The sequence below is a fragment of the Cupressus sempervirens genome, chromosome 3, assembly GCF_028749045.1.
Source record: "Cupressus sempervirens isolate cs-2001-9-10 chromosome 3, ASM2874904v1, whole genome shotgun sequence".
In the NCBI taxonomy this organism is placed as follows: Eukaryota; Viridiplantae; Streptophyta; class Pinopsida; order Cupressales; family Cupressaceae; genus Cupressus; species Cupressus sempervirens.
The window spans coordinates 1009985187-1010001929 of record NC_143120.1 but is presented as its reverse complement, the minus strand read 5'-3'; the positions used below and the strand labels follow the sequence as shown (position 1 = coordinate 1010001929).

Genomic DNA, 16743 nt, shown 5'->3' with positions numbered 1-16743 from the left:
CATGAAAAACAAAGGGATGAAGGATTTCTCTTTTGAGGAAATTTGTTCGTTTCCATTTGATAGATCCATCAACATGATACCGTTTCCAAAAAACTTTGAGATTCTTAAATTTGACAAATACACGGGAGAAACATGTCCCATCACACATCTCAAAGACTTTTTGGTCTTATGTCAAGAATTGGCCTATAGTGAGGATTATCTTAAGAGGCTCTTCACACAAAGTCTTAGAGGTCCCACACTTGAGTAGCTAATGAACTTACCCAAGGGTTCCATCACTTCCTTTAACAATTTGATGAGAAAATTTGTGGCAAAATATTCCTACAATATTGAACATCATGCTTCCTTGAGTGATTTGCGCAACATGAAACAACAAAATGGTGAAACATTTGCCAATTTTCTACAATGGTGGTGGCATCTTTCTAAGCGCATGCCATACAAAATTGAAGATTCCCACCGGTACACATATTTATCAATAATTTGATCTCAAAGATGTATTTTCAAATGAAGATGGCTAGTCCTGAGGACTTTGCCACATTGGTCAAGAAGGCGAGAACTGACGTAGGAAGGTTGGGAGTAACTAAGACCAATTGGCACACTCAGCTACCCAAACCACCATGTGAGAGTTAACACAATGGAAGAAAACACAAAATAGAACAACACCATGGGGAGAGAGAGAGAGAGAGAGAGAGAGAGAGAGAGAGAGAGAGAGAGAGAGAAATATTCTTTATTGACTCATGAAATATCATCATACATGCCCAGCTGTAAGGTCTTCTGGGCTACGGCCAAATATAAAATAAATTCTAATCCAAGATCTAGCTTCAAGTTCAAATTTCCATCCTCCTTCTATCATCCTCTATCAAAATCATCTTCCCAAAAATTATGATTAAGACTCTACTCAAGACCCCTACTTATACTAATCTAAGCCACAGGTTGGCCCAGAATGCTAAAAACTAAAATTAAATACTTGAAGAGCCACAAGTTTGCCTACAATAACAATTAAATGTCCAAAAATTGATATCCAAGAAAAATCACGGTATCTCCTAGCTCTAATTTAATTAGAACTTGCACTTTGAACTGAGGGTAGTACTTTAGGTGCTCTACAAACCCAAAAAGGCACAAAGGCTGATTCACCAAGGATAAGTACACATCCATCCCAAAAGTCACGCACATAAACCTATCGCACAAATTGTCAAAATCTGATACTCTAGGAGAATTTTCATATCTCCCAACTTATAAAAAATTAGAACTTGTGGTCCTCTTCAATTCCTAAAATTTTTACTCTCTAACTCATTCTGAAAAATTAGTTACATGGCCTGCAAAAGGCACCTTGAAACTAGAAAAACACAATTCTAGCAGCAAGATAAAAATGACTCAAACCTTAATATGATAACTCCAATCTCTTTGTGCACATAAGACAAGGTTCCCTAGTGTGTCTCCAATTCTTAGAAACTATTGAAAGCTTACAATGCAAGACATTGCAACTCAGAAAAATTAGGAAAGAATTAAAAACATGTAGGATAGCAATGTAACCCAGGATGCTCCTACATCATCCAACCAAGGTTAGAAGAAATGATTCTCCTAAATCATTGAGATGTCACAACTTGAGCTAAATCCTACTCAAATTGAGAAATCCATGAAGCATCTTCCATAGGTCTATTCTTTCACTTCGTCAAATATTCATAATAATCTTTTCCCTTTGTGCTCTTACCAACTCTCTGATCCAATATTTGTCCTACTTCTTCAATTTTCTTTTCAGGATAATCTTCTAATATAATAACTTCATCATGTAACTCATGATACTTGTATAAATCAGCAATATTGAATATAAGAGATATATCCATGTCATCAGGTAACTCAATTTCATAAGCATTTCCACTATCAAACTTTTTCAAGATTTTACAAGGTCCAAACTTCTTCATCTTTAGCTTACTATATGTTCCAACAGGAAATCTTCCTTTCTTTAGATGAACCATCATCACATCACCAACTTGAAAATCATGATGTCTTCTAGATTGATCAGCATTCTCCTTATACTTTTGATTACTTTATTATATCCTCAACTTCACTTCCTTATGTAAAGATTTTGTAAAATCACCAAATTCTTCTCCTGCAACACTTCTCTTCTCTTCACTAGCAACATTCTTCAAATCTGATACTCCTTTAGGCTTCATTCCAATAAGAATCTCAAAAGGTGTCTTCCATGTACTCCTATTCACAAAATTATTATATGAAAATTCAGCTTGATTCAATACCATCTCCCAATTATTTGGCTTATTCTCAACTAAACATCTCAATCTGTCCATCTGTCTATGGATGGAATGTAGAATTAAACTTCAACTCAGTACCCATCTTCTTCCACAAAGTTTTCCAAAAATAACCAACAAACTTATTGTCTCCATTAGAAACAATGCTTCTTGGTAATCCATGCAATATCACAATCTCTTTAAAGAAAAGTTCAGCAACATGTTTAGCATTTGATGTCTTCTTACATGATAAAAAATGAGTCATCTTAGAAAAATTTTCCACTACAACAAATATGGAATCATACCCCTTCACTGTCTTAGGTAATCTAAGAACAAAATCCATACTGATATCACTCCAAGGTTTCTCAGAAATAGTAATAGGTGTATACAAACTAGTATTTTGACTCACTCCTTTTGCAACTTGACAAACTCCACAACTCTTTAAAAAAATTTGAACATCCTTATACATTTGTGACTAATAATACTTCTCTTTCAATAAACTCAATGTCTTATCAATTCCAAAATGTCCACCCAATCCATCACTATGTTTTTCCTTAATCAGATTCAACCTCATAGAACTTCTAGGAATACACAACTGAATACCTTTGAACAACATATCTTCTCTAATAAAATACTCATCATACTTACTTATTTGATCTGTCAGATTTGGTGCTCTGCACTCTCTCCACACCTCAAAAAAATCAAGATCAGCATCATACAACTCTTTCATTTCATCAAAACTAAGAACTTCAACCTTCATTTTAGTCAACAAAGAACATCTTCTACTCAATGCATCAATAACTTTGTTAGTAACTCCACTCTTATGCTTAATTACAAATGTAAAAATCTGCAAATACTCAACCCAATTCATATGTCTCTGATTCAATTTATGTTGACTTGCCAAGTACTATAAAGTTTTATGATTAGTATACATCACAAACTCCTTAGGCATCAAATAATGTCTCCACTTCTTCAATACTTAGAGAATAGCATAAAATTCTTAATCATACACAAAATTCTTCCTTTTAGCATCATTCAACTTTTTGCTAAAGAAAGCAATAGCTTCACCTTCTTGACTTAATATAGTTCTTATTACATTACCACTTGCATCACATTCAACTTGAAATACTTTGTTGAAATTAGGTAAAGCCAATACAGGTAATTTAGCAACCTTTTGTTTCAAAGTCTCAAAACTCTTATTAGCTCCATATGTCCACTTGAATTCCTTTTTATCTCCCCTCATTGTCTTAGTCATAGCATTACAAAAAGAACTGAAATTTCTTTTGAACTTTCTATAGAAACTAGCCAAACCATGAAATGATCTTACCTCACCCATATTCTTAAGTTTAGGCCACTCCAAAAAAAATTTAACCTTCTTAGGATCCATCTTCAATCCATAGTTGAAATCACAAATCCCAAATATACAATCTCCTCTTGCATAAAAGAACACTTTTTCAAATTAATCAACAACTTTTCCTCTTTCAACCTCTGCAATACTTGTCTAATATGATCAAGATGTTCTTCCTTGGTCTTACTGAATATCAAAAATGTCATCCAAATAAATAATCACAAATTTATCTAAGAATTTTTTTAGAACTTCATTCATCAACCTCATGAAAGTAATAGGTGCATTATTCAAACCAAAAGACATTACCAACCATTCATACAAACCATCTTTTGTCTTGAAATCAATCTTCCATTCATCACCTTCTTTGATTCTAATCTGATGATAGCCACTCTTCAAATCAATCTTGGTAAATTACTTTGCTCCACTCAAGCAATCCATTATGTCATCCATCCTCAACATAGGAAACCTATATTTCACTATGATTTTGTTAATAGCTCTAGAATCATTCTCCATTCTTTTTAGGTGCTAATACAATAGTTATAGCACATGAACTCAAACTTTCTCTAATCAAACTTTTCTACAACAATTCATGCACTTGTCTGTTAAGTTCTTCATTCTCTATAGTGTCAATCTATATGGTGCTTTGTTTGGAAAACTAGCTCCAAGAATTAGATACATACAATGACTTATACTTCTTACTAGCAGTAAACTATTAGGAATATCCTCAGCAACAATATCTTTATTCTCATTCAGCAATTTTGCAATTTCTTCTAATACTCAGCTACCACTATCTGATGTCACTCTATCATTACCAACTTCTGATGCTTGATCATTACTACCAACACTCGGTCCTCTAGGAACTATAGCAAAAAAAACTTGATTCTTCTTTACTTCCTTTTCAAATTTTTTTCCATCAACCATGCATTGCAGTACAACTGACCTCATCTAGACTTTCAATCAAAGGCAGCAATATTTGTTTCTTTCCATTTACCCAAAGGGTATATTGATTCAATCTTCCATCATGTACAACATATATATCATATTTCCAAGGTCTACCCAACAAAATATGACAACAATCCATGGGCATAATATCACACAAAACTTCATCAAAGTAATGTCCAATTTTGAACTTCGCAATACATTGCTCACTTACCAATTTCTTATGCTCATCTTTGATCCATGAAACATGATAAGGTTTGGGATGTTTTAGCCTCTACAACTACAACTTTGTAACCAGCTCTTTTGATGCCAAATTTGTTGAACTCCCACTATTAATGATCACCTTGTAGCATTTTCCAGCCATCTTACATATGGTCTTGAAAATTCTTCTTCTAAGGATAGGTTCCCCATCACTTCCCTTATTACATAAGGTTCTTCTCACCATCAAATTTTCTCCAGCCTCAGTTCCACTTGTTGAACTTTCAATTTCTCCTCAAATCACAACATTTTTATTATTCTACCCATTTTAAAAGATCTACATTCAAAAGATCTATGTTCTTCTTTACTACATTTAAAATAATTACCATGGAAACCACCTCTAGGATAAGAATTACCTCTTCCTCGGTAAGATCCAGTACCTCAATATGAACTACCATCTTTCCACTCAGTCTTGTATTTTTCATCATTCTTCCATTTAGATTTTCCTTTATCATGAACAGAACTATCAGATCTACCACCTTCTCTATAAGATCTACCTCTGCCTCTCTAGAATCTACCACCTCTACCTCTTTGTCTTTGTTCATGTTTCTTTGTCAAGATCTCCTCAGCTTTCAAGGCATATTGATATGCTTCTTCTACACTTTCCAACTTCACAAAACTTATTTCAACTTGAATTTTAGATCTCAATCCATTTATGTACTTTACAATTTTCTCAACATCATCATCCACATGTCCAAATCTAATGTCCAATCTATAAAATTTCTCAATATACTCTTTCACAGTCATGTCCTTTTATCTCAAATTTTGCATCTTTCTCAACATGCTAATTTGGTAATCAGCAAATAGGAATTTGTTCTTTACCTTGTTCACCATCTTTGGCCAAGTTCTAACCTTCTCTTTTCCTCTCCTTTGTCTATTGGTTTGCAAATGCTCCCACCACAGTGAAGCGTGACCTTTGAACCTAGTAACTACAATCTTCACCCTCTTATTATCAGGAGTGTTTTCATACTCATAGAACTTCTCCATATTTGAGATCCAATCTAATATAGCATTGGTATCCAATTTTCCATTATAAGCAACAACTTCTCCAGCAAACTTCAAATGAGACCTAGATAATACTCTCAAAAATCTTTCCTTGCCTTGATCTTCTTCAAATTTTAGATTATGGTTTGGTGCTACTACTTCATCATCAAGATGTACTCCTCTCCTCTAGGTTGTCTACACAACATATAATTTGCCTACAATTTGTCTCAATTAATCCAATATAGCATTATTGACATTTCCTCTACCACAAACCATCTTTACAAATTAGGTTTCTACAAGATCATAACCCTCTACAAGTTATAGGTCAAATCCACAAATCTAGAACCCTACAACAAAATCCAAAATAGGATTCTACATGATCCAATCACCACAAGGTGAACCTCAAGCTCTAATACCACCTAACACAGGAAGCTTGGGAGTAACTAAGGCCAATTGACACACTCAACTACCTAAACAACCATGTCAGAGTTAACACAATGGAAGCAAACATAAAATAGAACAGCACCATGGAGAGAGAATAATATTCTCTATTGTAAGGCCTTCTAGGTTACAACCAGATACAAAATGCATTCAAATCCAAGATACAACTTTAAGTTCGTATTTCCACCCTCCTTATATCATCCTCTATCAAAATTAGATTCCCAAAAATTATGATTAAGACTTTATCCAAAATCCCTACTTATACTAATCTAAGCCAGAAGTCAACACAAAATTCTAAAAACTAAAATTAAATACTTGAAGAGCCACAAGTCAGCCTGCAACAACAATTAAATGTCCCTAAATTGATATCCGAAAAAAAATGTGATATCTCCTAGCCTCGATTGAATTAAAACTTGTACTTCAAACTAAGGCTATTAATTTAGGTTCTCTACAACCCTAGAAAGGCATAAAGGTTGATTCACCCAGGATAAGTGCACATCTATCCCGAAAGTCATGCATAGAAACTTGTTGCACAAACTATCATAAATTGATACTCTAGGAGAATTTCCATATCTTCCAAATTATAATGAATTAGGACTTGTCCCTTTGAGATAAGGAATTAATCTAGGTCCTCTTTAATTCTTGAAATATTTAGCCTTTAACTCATTGTTCAAAATTAGTTACACAGCCTACAATAGGCATCCAAAAACCAAAAAAACACAGTTCTAGCGGCAAGGTAAAAATGGCTCAAACCTTAACATGATAACTCCAATCTCTTTGCACACATAGGACAAGGTTCCCCAGTGTGTCTCCAATGCTCAGCAACTATTCAAAGCTAACAATGCAAGACATTACAACTCGGCAAAACTAGGAAAGAACTAAAAACATGCAGGATAGCAATGCAACCCAAGATGCTCCTGTATCAAGAACATTGAAAATGGGCTCTTAGATAAGGGTTCCATTAAAAATTATAGCTCATCATCAAAGAATGACATGAGTAACAATAGCAAACCCAAATTTTGGTCCAAAAAAAAAAGTGTTACCCACGATGGCGTCACCAATGTCAAAAGTGTACAAAACCTTCAAGGTGGAAACAACAACAATAACAAAAACTATCATAACCACAACAACAACAATTCAAACCATGACAATCAAAATCAAAATCAAAACAATAGTCAAAACAACCAACTATCTCACAATCAAACACAATTCTTTCCTACAATAACAACAACAACAACTAGAATCATGATTATGATCAACATTGAAAATTCACTAGCTTTCATGAACTCTTGGATGCCATGTTTCAAAAGTTAGTGGATCATCATTTAATGATCTTTCCCAACACATGACCCTTTGATGAAAATCAACCCAAATCAAAATGGTATAGGGAAAATGAATATTGGAAATACCACCACATCAAAGGACATGACACATAAAAGTGTATCAAGCTCAAAATCTTCATCCAAAATCTTGTTGATGATGGGGAAACTGAGGTTGAAGGAGGACCACCCTCTAAAAATGCTAAATTGAAGATATTTCAAAAGTCATTCCCTGACCACAACAATGGAAACAACAATACAAACAATTTCAAGTGAGCTTCCATGTCTAACATGCTACATTGTGATTACTCTACTAACCATATATCAGGATTCGACTCTTTGCGTGGTAAAATAGAAACAAACGATATATGTGGTTTTAACTCCATGTGTGGCCGCATTGAAGAAGTGGACACTCATGTAAATACCCATGTCCTACAAGCATTTGATTGTGACACAACCACTTGGTGGGGAAGAATTACTTTGTAAGATGGCACTCCCAACCCCACTAATCCATCAATTCCACATGCACCTATTATGCCATCCACTTCACAAAAACTTGCTTCTCGCTATGACATATTATCCCACTCAGGGAAGACTCCTACATAGATATAAATTCTAGAGCTTCTCACCACCTCACCTATCCACAAGGAAATTTTAGAGACTTCTCTTTTTTAGTTTCATGTTCCTAAAAAAATTAATGCATACCAATTCATCGCCATGATTGGAAATCTTGTCATACAACAACACCTTGTCTTCATAGACAAAGATTTCTAAGGTCCTAATCAACACCACAATTTGTTGCTCAACATTGAAGTCCTTATATAGTGACATAAAATAAAATGAGTCCTTGTAGATAATGGATCTGATTTGAACCTTTGTACATTGAAGATGATCTGTGTCTTGGGGCTTCTAGAAGACCTCCTAGCACTAGTAAATTTAGGCCTAAATTTTGATGCAAAAAGGTCAATATTTTGACCAAAGTAGGTCGATAAGGTGACTAAGCTTGTTGTCACTCTTTTGTGGTCAATTTTTTGACACACACATTTTGCGTCAAAATTTTGACTTCATAAAGGTGAACTTACCAACACGAATTTCGTTGATTTCCTTAGTCCAACCTGAACTGTTATTTCCTCATTTGCAAGCACCACTGGTCAAAATTTTGACGTAAACCCACACCAATTTGGTGTCAAAATTGCAACCAAAACCCCTTACTTTTCTATGCCAGTGCCATACAATCGACGTCAGAGGCGACCAATTTAGCATCAAAATTGCGACCAAAACCCCTTACTTTTATACATCGGTGCCATACAATCAACATCAAAATGAAGACATTTGCGTCAAAATTGAGACCAAGATATGTAGAAATTTTGACAAGCTATCCCAATTATTGTAAAAGCTTTTCTCTCATAGGAGCCTTCTAAACTGCACAAAATTTGATTCTAAAGTGTAATTGCTCGATGCATGAGAGTCAGGGTATCGTGCATATTTCTACCTCCACACCATTGTTTTATTCATCACATGATTTATTTCATACAAAACAATGGGAAGGAGGAAGAAATGTGCATGATATCCTGAGTCTCCACTAAGCAATTATGCTTTACAACTCAAATTTTGGGCAATTTAAAAGGCTCCTATGAGAGCAAAGCCTTTGCAATAATTGGCATAGCATGTCTAAATTTTGGTTCCTGTAGGGAAGAATAAAATTAGGAAAGAATTATTTATTAAGAATGAAGCCAATAATTTCATCTATTTTTCAAACAAATAAACATGACAAAAAAACTTATAGTCCCAATCACATCATCATAAGACCACATATATAACTATAACTATAACTATGTCTAAAACCAACATAATTTACAAATATCCACAATTCAAATATTATCCTTTGATGTTTTCTTTAATGCAAAGTTTTAAGTCAACTATGTTATCGCCCTAGATGTAATACCACACTATCATTAGGCTAAAGATTGTAGCAAGATTTACAAATGCAAGGAGAACTACCCAACCAAAGTAGAAAATGACATGAAAGGTTAACAATCTATCAATTAACAATCTAGATGAAATATTTCTAGCAATTTAACTGTACATTATAGAAACAAAAAATTTCCTTAAAATTGACACCTCACCAGTTGTTCATTTGCATCCGTAATGGCTTCACGAAAGTTGAAAGCTTACAATTTTTTAAGAACACAAAAGGCACTCATAGTTTAGCTACATCAATAAAAGTAAAGTAGTTCAGTTGCATGGTCAGGGCAAGAGACTGTCAATATTGATTGTGGAGTTGCAGATAGGTAAGCGATAAACATAAAAAGGTAGTACAAGGCACCATTAGCCATGTTCTAATATGATGAACTACCTTGGAGCTAGTTCTAAACCTTGATTTCTTAATGTTGGATTTGATCCAACGGTATCATTTTCTAGAGGAGGTCCCACACCCCACTTTCCTGCTGATTCTGAAGGTGCTAATAGAGCATCTTCGCTAGCTAATCTCCCTTGCGAGCTCTCAACTAAAAGAGAATTCCTAATTGAAGAATTCCAAAGATAGTCACAATGTGCCTATTAGCCAAAGATAGTCATGATGTGCCTATTGCTAATAGGCACATCGTGACTATCTTCGACATTCTCCTATGGCTCTTGTGGTTCTAATATTATAACATGAGGCTTCCTCTTCTTCTTTTTTGAGCATAAGGATGATGCTCGAAAAAAGAAGAAGAAGCCTCACGTTATAACATGAGGCTTCCTCTTATTTTTTTGAGCATAAGGTTGATGTGGCCCTGTAATAAGAAATAAATGGGTTTAATTTCGATTATGTACAACACAAAGAAAACCAAAATGTAATAGCAATTTTTAACACAAAATGAACTATATAAACTTATAAAGCTCATAATAATAATAGGCCATAAACTTGGATAGTACATTTCTAAGATGATTGGGGTGTACTTATCATCATGATCTAAATTTTGTAAGAGATTAGCATGTGTTATTTCATCAAAGATAAATGCCTGAGAGAAATGAGCACATGTTGGTGATTGTTCACTTTATCTAATCTGGTTTTTTCTTGCTAGGTTTCAAATTATTAATTTATATAATCTATTAACCAATCCAAGCCTTCCTATTATCCCTATTTTGTTAAGTTAATCATGGCCTAATCTTTGCTTCAAAGCTGAAGTCCAAGATTTACTCTCATTGGTATTCAGCTTCCATTGACGCTTGTGAGATTCCTATTTTGTTGAACAGCTACATTATAACTTGCCATTCATTATATCTTGTCCTCATATAGCTGAAAAAAAGTCACTATTATTTTCTTCCTATTCCCTATATCTTATTCACATAGTAATGGAAATGCCATTCTTATTTTGAAATCTATGAATTTAAAAACAAAGTTCAAGGGAAACTAGCATATCATATGATGTCAAATGGGCATCTCAAAAATTGTATGAACAACTGTCTCATAAACATACCATGCTTCATCCAGAAGAGCTACAATTCCCCCTGGTTTCTGCATATACAAAATACAGTTGTATTTAAGATCCTGGCCCTCAATTTCAAAAGTTTGTGCTCTAATAAACACAAATTTCTGACAAAGCACTGCAAGTTAAATTGAGAAAGGGATCATTCATTCTAAAATATTTAGTCCATAAGATACTCAATTCTATAGAAAAAATTATTATTTGAAGTTATGAATAAGTGTTAACCCCACTGATTTACCTATACCCAGGATGTTTATTGAGAACCTTAATTAAAATGATATATTGTGTGTATGTTTAACTATGCAGTTTGCATCTACATCTAACTAGAAAAGGAAATGGATATCAAAAAAGACCTTTTCAATCAGATCCAAAATATCTTGATTGTCAACAAACTCAATGTAGCTCCAATAAATTTCTTCTCTTGTGTATTTATCTTGTTCCATCTAAAGACATGTTGTACAGCATATACAAAAATCCATAGAAAAAAGTAAATATCATATAGCACAAAATAATATTAAAATAGGTAAGCAAATATACCTTAAGCAAAGAGCAAAAAAAAAAAAGTGTAAAAAATATATTTCTTTCAAAAATTATGATAATTTAATAGATATGGAACTTTCTGACCTGATTGAAGTGTTGTTGTAGCTTCTCATTTGTAAGATTGATATAGAACAGTTCAAAATTGCAATGAAGAAAAAAATAGGTTTTCCTTAGCTCACCAAAGAGTAATATTTAAACATTTCATATTATGAAAGCTTTTAAATATAGCTCGCTAAATTGCAGTGACTATAGCTACAAGGCATGATTTAAAGTATGCATTCTTGATGTCTATTAAAAAAATATACCTATTATTCTTGAAAATCTCAAAACTATAAATATCAAGAATGCCAATTAGGGTCCTGGCCAATCGAATTATTTATTTTATTTACCAGCCTGTATCCAATACAAATGGCATTATCTTAAGAAGAGCCCATGGAACAATATAAATTCTAAAAAAACTAAGAAATATACTTCACTCTTCAAATATATTCTTCTTTGAGATCTTGTCCTAAGCAACACAATATTCACAAATGGTACATCATACTAGTCAAACAATCGTGAGTATACCATTTTTGCCAATGCATCTCGGCTAGTAAGTGCAGCAACTGGGTCAAGAGATTTTGTAGTGCTTTCATCTTGAGTCATAATGACATGTTTACAAAAGAGTCTTCTACAACCTTAACATTGCACCTAAGATAATATATAATGTAGTTATTAACCCTCCCATAACTATTTTCTTCCTATGCAAGTGTAAGAATGCAAGACTAACCATTGAGCGATACAGATAATCTTGAAGGATAATTGATTTTGTTGTTAGATGATGCTTGAGGTAGCAAGGAGGAGGTGATATATTTTCTTCTTTGAAGAATGCTAGATGTAGTGTGTAGGCAGCCCTAGTATGAACAAAGATATAAATGAGTATTGCATAAGCCAAAGTTGGGATGTGGGAACAATGTAGTTCAGAAGAATATGTTCTGGCTGAATTACACTAAGAAAATTGAGCATTCTGAATTTGAAAACTTTATGTTTACTCCCAAACCATTGCACGTCAAAGTTTAAGCATTCAAAATTTATAAACATTCTTTTTACTCCAAAATGAAAGCACACCAAAGGAAAAACTACAAATAAGAAAGCTCTGATTTCCTATATATGGCACTCAGGTTATTGTAGACTCTGGAAAACTATACAAAATAGTATATTAATTGGAACAATAAAAAGCATAAGAAATTATTTCCTAGTATTGTTTGTTAAAATATATATTTGGTCTATAAGGACTACCAATTAGTAGAAGTTTCTCATTTCCACAATTAAATCCTTCCATCTCTATAAGGAACTGTGTCTTTAACCTTCTACTCAACTCATGCTCTCCTTCTGACTTGCACTGTCACCCATGATTATGGATAAGAATTAAGTATTTCTCTTAGATTACAATGCAATGGTTTTTTTGTAGACTAACATATGAATTTGAAAATATATGGCATATTTACTTGAGAGAGAAGATAATCTATTTCATCAACAAATATTACTGCAGGTTGTCGACAGCAAGCACCTCCAAACAATGCCCTCACCAGTTTCTCAGCTTCACCTATCTTCATATCCATGATCAGTAACAACAAGAATTAGACTATTTAGAAGGAAAAAAAAAACCTTGGGATCTATTATATACAATGGTCCAGAAAGCATAATGCTTGTTGAAAGTTTTTTGAATGGGCCCAGTGGTAACAAGTGGATTGACTATGCAAAAAGCTCCATAGTTAAGTGTGCTATAGCCTATAGTATTAGAATGATTGACCTCTCAAAAGAACCAGTGCTTCATTCTTTAGCTCTATGAGTGTCACCTAGATATAATGAATTCTAAGTGGACCATTCAAGATTCAGAAAGATAGGTTCTTGTGACTCATAAAAAATGGATCAATGAAGATTAACTCAAAACTATGAACAATTTTGGTTGGAAGATTTTCGGTGGATAGAAATGGGATGTAATGTTTGGAGATGTTTATTGGGATGTGTTTGAAGGTTTTTGAATCAAATTCAAACTTGTGTGTTGCAGGGACTGGTTTTTTCTAGAAAGCCCTAGGTTGTTAACCCATTTCATGAGGGTTTGTTGGTTGGGAGTGTAGATGTGGGTATCTAGAAAATCTAAGTTTACTTGTGGTGGTATTTTGTCACTATACCAAGACTATTTTAGGTCTTTTGATTCTTGGAGGGTGGTGGAGGATAGGGCTTCTTTGTTGGGCTAGGCTAATTAGGCCTAGTGCATGTACAATCAGCAATAAAAGGCTTCACCAATCAAGGCATGAAGGTCTAAGTTTAAGATGGGTTTAATAACTCCAAAAAGGGTATTTGTAAAGGTAATAAACTTACTAGGTTGTTTGGAAACTTTTCATAGAATTTGCAAATTTCTGTCTGGATAGGGCTACTAGGTAGGCCTAGAAGGACTATAGTGAAAAATGATGAAAGATGGATTTTTTGGAGTGGATCATGATAGATAGACCATGATAAGGTGATCCAAGGTGTTGTGATCAGTGTGAGAATCTTGGTTGAGATTTTGGTATGGTGGAGGTGCTAAGTAATAGATTGAACAAAGAAAGCTTCAGCTACTATAATACAAGCTAAAAGATTTTCTTAGTTGGACATATAAGAGATTTCATTTAGGAACAATGCTCTCCAGTGCATCTAATGTTGAAAATTCTATTTATAAACATATGTTTCTAGCTAAGAAAATATGCAATGCAATTCCTTTTGGCTGGACTGTGGAAAGCTAGATTACACAAAACAAGAAATAATCTTGTCATTCAAGGAAGAACCAACAAAAAATTCAAAATTACCATAAGATTTGCAGCTTTAGCATATTGACATACAAATATTGTAAATTCATAGCCAAGAAATATACATAGCATTATATGAGAAAAAATGAACATTGGTATAGACGATAGAGAAGCCAGATTACAAATATTATTGGTTTACAACTTTCAGATTGCAGCCAATCTTCATGGCTAGGCTGAAAGATCCTCACAAGTAGTCTATCTACAGTAGAGTGTTATGCATACAAACATCTTATTCTTTCCCTTCTAAACATATTTATGCATGCAACATAACAAAATACAGAAAGCTTCACTGTAGCATTATAAATTAAATATGCATATCTCTATGAATGATATTTGCAATAAATCATTTAGATCCCAAAAGTAGAAACACCTACAGTTCATCATTTTCTACCACTTGAGACCCCAAGGAAAATCTTCACAATGTCATACATATGGAAATACTTTTCTAGTATCTATACCTTTCTTTGCTTGAAAATCATAAAATGGAGGTACATGAAAGAAAGGATCCATTGACATGACTTTATGACATGGTGGATCTAGAATAGTGTCATTTTTAGGCTTAAACATAATCAAAGGTTTTATGCTTGCAAAACCTTGAGCTACATATCCAAATGTGTACCATGGGCTTATTATAAGTACATCACAAAGAGAAAGATGATACATTTCTACCCATGCCTTCATACTGCGAGATTGATTTTCAGTGTGCTACCATTCTTCAGGACTAGGCTAAAAGACACTCACAATCTGCCCATCTATGGTAGGGTGTTCCCAACACAAGTCTCTAATTCTTTCATAGTACCCAAAACCTAGAGAGGTTACTCATACTACATTAGGCTTCTTTACAAATCCATTTTCATATGTAGGTTCGAGGAATTCATCACTATGAGATATGTTGGGTAGAATTTTGTTTTTCTGACTACAAGCCAAAACCTGATTTGATATATGTTGGAAGTACCTGGATCATATGTTCTGATCTGTAGACCTATCCTTTGTTCTGCATGCGCTAGATAAGCTTGATAGAATCTAGTAATCAAGCCCCAAACTAGATTGGTGGGGTGTAATAGGTACCTACCTAAATAATGAAAAATAGAATCTCTTTGAGGAAATAAAAGGTTCAATTCCTCATTGAATGAGGGTAGTAAGTAGAGAGAGGAGACAAAATAGTTATTGGACCTTAGAAACAACCATGGTATATGCTTTAGAAATTGCATCCGCACATGTAATCCTTATATGTGTCTAATTTCTCACAAACAGAAACCATTCGTTATATTTTTTGATGTTATCTTTATTATGTAAGACTTCCATTAAGCACAAGTGCTTCCCTGGAAAAACAATTATACAAGGCTTTCTGCATTTAAGAATAAATTCAATAAAAGAACTTGAAAGCGTAATTTTATTAGGAACTTACCCACTTACTCATTAATGAACTGGTAGAAATATAAAAGAAAGTAGATTTGGCTTCTCCTACAATAGCTTTTCCAATCATCATTTTCCTAGTACCCTAAGAGCAAATTAAATGTACTTTATTGTAAAGAAAAATGAATTTCCAACATATAAAGAACAGAGAATAAATTAGACTAACTTATAGGAGTGCCAAATAAGAGGAGCCCTTTCCCTGGAGAGCGACAACCTTGAAAGATGTCAGGTCGCAATAGAGGCCATATGACCATTTTTGTCACACACTTTTTGGCATGCTTTAGCCCAGCTTCAGTATAATTTTTGAAAAATAAATATTAATGCCAATGGGTATATAGAAATAAACATGAATAATATTATCATCAATTCATTCAACCATATTAAAATTACCAATATCATCCCACCGAACATTGGGATCCTGGTCCATTATCTCATTGCTAACATGCTCTATCAGACGTGGCTCCAAGTTACATAGCTTATTAGGAAGCTCACCATTAGGACCAACAAGCATTTCTAAATTGAAAATATAGGACAAAAAAGAAACAACCATTAGCATACTTCAGACCAAAACTGCTAGAGATGGTTATTTATTTAGGTAAAATCAAAATCAGCTAATCCTATTCAAAAATAATGGCCAGAAGTAAAATATTGCATTTATATCAATATTCTAAATGACGCGTTGTAGGAAAGCCACCAGCTTGATGAGTCTTGAAATACTAAAGTCGTGATGTGCATGAAAGCCTTCCCAATATCTCAAAGAATTTTGAATGGTAAATCAAAATGTACTCAAATAGAAACAGCTCATTGAAAAAAATATAATAAAAAATGTAACTAGGAAGAAAAAACTCCATATGATGTTGTTGATACTATGAAGTAAGCTGGACTACTGAGATCTAGCTCTTCTGTGCAAAGATCTCTACCATGGTATTGAATAATTAAATCTTGAACTTTAAGATA

The 16743-nt window shown here is 33.8% G+C and overlaps 1 pseudogene; it reads right to left on the bottom strand.

Moving 5' to 3' along the window:
• Positions 1 to 14757: 14757 nt before the first annotated feature.
• Positions 14758 to 15581, bottom strand: LOC149570156 (galactoside 2-alpha-L-fucosyltransferase pseudogene; annotated as a pseudogene).
• Between the last annotated feature and the right edge of the window lie 1162 nt (positions 15582 to 16743).